The sequence below is a fragment of the Mobula birostris genome, chromosome 2 (genome assembly GCF_030028105.1).
Source record: "Mobula birostris isolate sMobBir1 chromosome 2, sMobBir1.hap1, whole genome shotgun sequence".
Lineage (NCBI taxonomy): Eukaryota > Metazoa > Chordata > Chondrichthyes > Myliobatiformes > Myliobatidae > Mobula > Mobula birostris.
Window position 1 is genome coordinate 185240526 of NC_092371.1, and position 6620 is coordinate 185247145.

Below are 6620 nucleotides of genomic sequence, written 5' to 3' on the forward strand. Positions count from 1 at the left end.
CACTCTATCTATACCCATCATAATTTTATATACCTCTATCAAATCTCCCCTCATTCTTCTATGCTCCAGGGAATAAAGTCCTAACCTATTCAACCTTTCTCTGTAACTGAGTTTCTCAAGTCCCGGCAACATCCTTGTGAACCTTCTCTGCACTCTTTCAACCTTATTTATATCCTTCCTGTAATTTGGTGACCAAAACTGAACACAATACTCCAGATTCGGCCTCACCAATGCCTTATACAACCTCATCATAACATTCCAGCTCTTATACTCAATACTTTGATTAATAAAGGTCAATGTACCAAAAGCTCTCTTTACGACCCTATCTACCTGTGACGACACGTTTAGGGAATTTTGTATCTGTATTCCCAGATCCCTCTGTTCCACTGCACACCTCAGTGCCTTACCATTAACCCTGTATGTTCTACGTTGGTTTGTCCTTCCAACGTGCAATACCTCACACTTGTCAGTATTAAACTCCATCTGCCATTTTTCAGCACATTTTTCCAGCTGGTCCAAGTCCCTCTGCAGGCTCTGAAAACCTTCCTCACTGTCTACTACACCTCCAATCTTTGTATCATCAGCAAACTTGCTGATCCAATTTACCACATTATCATCCAGATCATTGATATAGATGACAAATAACAATGGACCCAGCACTGATCCCTATGGCACACCACTAGTCACAGGCCTCCACTCAGAGAAGCAATTCGCTACCACCACTCTCTGGCTTCTTCCATTGAGCCAATGTCTAATCCAATTTACCACCTCTCCATGTATACCTAGCGACTGAATTTTCCTAACTAACCTCCCATGCGGGACCTTGTCAAAGGCCTTACTGAAGTCCATGTAGACAATATCCACTGCCTTCCCTTCATCCACTTTCCTGGTAACTTCCTCGAAAAACTCCAACAGATTGGTCAAACATGACCTACCACGCACAAAGCCATGTTGACTCTCCCTAATAAGCCCCTGTCTATCCAAATGCTTGTAGATTCTGTCTCTTAGTACTCCCTCCAATAACTTACCTACTACTGACGTTAAACTTACCGGCCTATAATTTCCCGGATTACTTTTCGATCCTTTTTTAAACAACGGAACAACATGAGCCACTCTCCAATCCTCCGGCACTTCACCCGTAGACAGCGACATTTTAAATATTTCTGCCAGGGCAGAAGTTTCAACACTAGTCTCCTTCAAGGTCTGAGGGAACACTCTGTCAGCTCCCGGGGACTTATCCACTTTATTTTCCTCAAGACAGCAAGCACCTCCTCCTTTTCAATCTGTACAGTTTCCATGGTCTCACTACTTGATTCCCTCAATTCCATAGATTTCATGCCAGCTTCCTTAGTAAATACAGACGCAAAAAACCTATTTAAGATCTCCCCCATTTCCCTTGGTTCCGCACAAAGCTGACCACTCTGATCTTCAAGAGGACCAATTTTATCCCTTACAATCCTTTTGCTCTTAATATACTTGTAAAAGCTCTTTGGATTATCCTTCACTTGGACTGCCAAGGCAACCTCATGTCTTCTTTTTGCCCTCCTGATTTCTTTCTTAAGTATTTTCTTGCACTTCTTATACTCCTCAAGCACCTGATTTACCCCCTGTTTCCTATACATTTCATACAACTCCCTCTTCTTCTTTATCAGAGTTGCAAAATCCCTTGAGAACCAAGGTTCCTTATTCCTATTCAATTTGCCTTTAATCCTGACAGGAACATACAAACTCTGCACTCTCAAAATTTCCCCTTTGAAGGCTTCCCACCTACCAATCACATCTTTGCTAGAGAACAACCTGTCCCAATCCACACTTTTTAGATCCTTTCTCATTTCTTCAAATTTGGCCTTCTTCCAGTTAAGAACCTCAACCCTAGGACCAGATCTATCCTTGTCCATGATCAAATTGAAACTAATGGTGTTATGATCACTGGAACCAAAGTGCTCCCCTACACAGACTTCTGTCACTTGCCCTAATTCGTTTCCTAACAGGAGATCCAATATTGCATACCCTCTAGTTGGTCCCTCTATATACTGATTTAGAAAACTTTCCTGAACACATTTTACAAACTCTAAACCATCTAGTCCCCTAACAGTATGGGAGTCCCAATCAATGTATGGAAAATTAAAATCCCCTACCACCACAACTTTATGTTTCCTGCAGTTGCCTGCTATCTCTCTGCAGATTTGCTCTTCCAAGTCTCGTTGACTATTGGGTGGTCTGTAATACAATCCCACTTATGTAGCCATACCTTTCCTGTTTCTCAGCTCCACCCATAAGGACTCAGTAGACAAGCCCTTTAATCTGTCCTGCCTGAGCACTGCTGTAATATTTTCCCTAACAAGCAATGCTACTCCCCCACCTTTCATTCCTCTGCCTCGATCACATCTGAAACATCGGAACCCTGGAATATTAAGCTGCCAGTCATGCCCCTCCTGTAGCCAAGTTTCACTAATCGCTACAACATCATAATTCCACGTGTCAATCCACGCCCTCAACTCATCCGCCTTCCCCGCAATACTCCTAGCATTGAAATATATACACCTCAGAAGATTTTTACCATCACTCACAACCTTTCTATCAGCGGATTTGCTTAAACTTTCAACATCATTTATTTTCACCCCAGCCACACTGTCAGCTCTGGCACTCTGGTTCCCATCCCCCTGCAAATCTAGTTTAAAGCCTCCCCAATAGCACTAACAAACCTCCCTGAAAGGATATTGGTCCCCCTGTGGTTCATGTGTAACCTGTCTCTCTTGTGAAAGCATTGGAAAGGGTACAGAGGAGATTTACCAGGATGCTGCCTGGTTTAGAAAGTATGAAGGAGGATGAGAGGAGACATGATAGAGGTATACAAGATAATAAGAGGAATAGGTAGAGTGGATAGCCAGCGCCTCTTCCCCAGGGCACCATTGCTCAATACAAGAGGATATGGCTTTAAGGTAAGGGGTAGGAAGTTCAAGGGGGATATTAGAGGAAGGTTTTTTACTCAGAGAGTGGTTGGTGCGTGAATTGCACTGCCTGAATCAGTGGTGGAGGCAGATACACTAGTGAAGTTTAAGAGACTACTAGACAGGTATATGGAGGAATCTAAGGTGGGGGCTTATATGGGAGGCAGGGTTTGAGGGTCGGCACAACATTGTGGGCCGAAGGGCCTGTACTGTGCTGTACTATTCTATGTTCTATGTTCTTAAGTCAGCAGGCCAGGCAGCATCTATCGAGAAGAATACAGCTGATGTTTTGGGCCAAGACCCTTCAGCAGGACTGGAGAAAATAAGATGAAGATTAGAGTTGGGGGGGGGGGGGGAGAGTGGAGGGGTGAAGTAAAGAGCTGGGAAGTTGATTGGTGAAAGTGAAACAGGGCTGGAGAAGGGGGAATCTATTAGGAGAGGGCAGGAGGCTATAGAAGAAAGAAAAGTGGAGAGGAGAACCAGAGGGAGGTGATGGGCAGGCAAGGAGATGAGGTGAGAGAGGGAAAAGGGGATAAGGACTGGTGAAGGAAGTGTGGGGGGGCATTATTGGAAGTTCAAGAAAGCGATGTTCCTGCCATCAGGTTGCAGGCTACCCAGATAGAATATAAGGTGTTCCTCCAACCTGAGTGTAGCCTCATTGCAACAATAGAGGAGGTCATGGATAGATTCATCAGAATGGGAATGGTAGGTGGAATAAAAATGGGTGGACACTGGGAGATACCACTTTTTCCGGTGGACAGAGTGGAGATGCTCATCAAAGCGGTCTCTCAATCTACGTCGGGTCTCACCGATATACAGAAGGCCACACCAGGGGCACTGGACACAGTATGTGCCCCAACAGACTCACAGATGAAGTGTTGCCTCACCTGGAAGGACTGTTTGGGACCCTGAATGGTAGTGAGGGAGGAGGTGTAGAGGCAGGTGTAGCACTTGTTCCACTTGCATTGATACTGTCTGACAGTCATGGAAGTCTTCTCAAAGGGACAGACAACCCTGTACGGGTTATTCAAGGAAAATGTACACGAGTGGCAATTTCACAGTGCAACGACCACCTGCAGCAGGAAATTGTCTATCTGAAATGAGTGCAATCCGCAATTACATGCTCCTTTGGCAACCCTGTAAACAGCCAATGTTCTTTCTAAGTGTTTAAGTAAAAGTCAGATTTATCAAATATCAAAGCTTCCCTGCTTTGCCATCTGAGCTTTGCCGTCAATGCAGCAGTAAGTCAAAAAAGAACTGTATGTGCTGGAAATTTGAAGCAAAAACGGAAAATACTGGAAACGCTCAGTAGATCAGTCAGCACCATAGTAGGGGTAATTGTGTGACTGTTAATGTTTTTGAGTCTAGGACCCTTTATTTTACACATGTTATGAAACCCCCCCCCCCCCCAATTCTCTTCTCCTGAAAACTAACTTGAGAGCACTTCAGACACTGGGTGACTTCATACCGCTCTGTAAAAAAATGTGGAGCAGTCTCTTTCTGTCAAGCAGGCCGGTCTTCTTCAAGACAGCTTTAGTGTGTGTTAATGCTATCTGGCAGTCATAGAGGTCATCCCAAAGGGGCAGTCAGCTCAAGAAACAATGTACTCAGGAGGCTATTTTCCAGAGTTCACAGCAATAAATTTTCCTTGTTGTGCCACTATTGACTTCATTTCCGTGAGCTAGATACCACAAGCTCAGTACCAGGTTGCTCATAATTCTTGTACTTAAAGTCTATACTTCACGGGTGTCAGATTACATCAGACTATGTGCAGAATTAGTTATCCCTGCATTAATAAGAAAATAGTCTACATAACAATGATTTTTTAAGTGTTGTGCTGATGAATTACTCTGTCTAGGTGTGTCATGTTTTATGCTAAGAGACAGCTTTCATTTCTTCTCTGCTGTTGCAATTACCAGGGAATTGATTTTACAGCAAAGGTTAACTTATTGTAACTGGTAGAAATCCGCCTGCATGAAAGTGAAGATTTGGGCAGGGGCTCGCTCTTTAGCTAGCCGCTAATTAAAGTAACAATGCATCTTGTGTTCTGTGTTCAGTTTACAGGTCATAAATTGAACACAGAACACTGGGTGCATCAATAGTTCTTTAAATCACCACCAAGGCAAGCAGCTCGAGGAACTGAGAGGGCGGATGCATCATTGGAGGGTAAAGGGAGTTAAGAGAGGTGCAGCCAGAGGCGTTCCACTCAGGGTTAACAAACTGGTCCTGCAACACAGACTGATTAAAAAAGGTGTAAATTAATCTGAGCACATAGTAGATATTTACTTGCAATTAATTATTTCAGTTTGAACTCTAAATTCTCAACAGAAAGTCCAGCTTAAATTTGGAAACTAATATCAATGTTTTGAAAATTTAGTATGTTGTTACATGGTAATTACTAAATGATCTTTATTGAAAATTGACATTAATGATTCTCAACAAGTGAAGCACTATACTCTTAAGTTTTAACTTTCCAAACCAGTTGGCTGTCCTTCGTAAACCCTTAAAATTCGAGCAGATTAAAGGAAGTTCTTGCCTTGTTGGAAAGGGTATGGGCTTGAAAGGGGTGAGGGATAGATGAATGGAATGATGGGAATGGAGTAGGGCAAAGCCAGAGACTAGAGGCAGGAGTAAGACAGGGACAAGGAGAACAGTGGGAGGGGATGCAGAAGAAATTGGGTTTAGAATTTAGTGGGGAAAGGAATAGGGATGTAGCAGCTGCTGAGGGAGTGTGACAAAGCACACAGGGATGGAGAGGAGAGCAGAGTGGTGCAAGTGAATGTCCTATCTATGAACCATGTGTTTAAATATTAGGTGAGGGGGAGTGCTTTTGTTCTTCCCTGCTCCACAGTGAGGTAGCATATGTTAGAAACATATCTTCATGACCCTCTTGTTTGTTGGAACCTCTGCGATCTGCTGGTTAAACCAAATGTAAACCTAGCTTCTCAAAATCCATTCATCACTAGAGCTGGCTGACTACCAGGGAAAATATAATCAAGCTGCTGGTTGTCATACAGAGGTTAGGCTAGTTTCTTTGCAAATACTAATAATTTAATAGCCAATTCAGATTTGGGTACTATGCTTCGGCCATTATCATTGTGGAAAGAGCACATCAATTTATAGGGCACAGCATGTTACATTTATCCACCACACCTTCTTCACCGCACCCCAGTCCACTCCCTTAGGAGGATGAGTGTTAATATTTTAATATTCAGGCTTGCCACACTGTGAAGTTCAACCACATCTTTTTTCTATGAACCTCACCAGCTGTAAATCTCCTGAGTTGGATTATGTTAACCGGATTCCTGACATCAAAACTCTCTAGAACAGCCTATCAATATACATCAATTGCTCTGAGTTGTGTCAGAAATTCGTGTTGCACTGTCAGTGCTTGCTTCAGCTGTATCCTTGGTTGTAACAGCCAGAAAATGCCTTAATTTTTCAACTTTCTGGCTGCCTTTTGGAGACATTGAATCCCCCAGTGCCTGCTCCCAGTGCCCACTCTACAGCTGTGCATCCTCTGAGGAAACTGGTAATGCCAGTTGCTTATTGGCACTTAATAATATTCAGGCCGCACCAAGGTCAAAACCTGCCTCCCACAATTAAAGCAGACATGATTTGCACTCATCTATATGCCCAATTCTAGAGATATTTTGATTTTCTTTCATA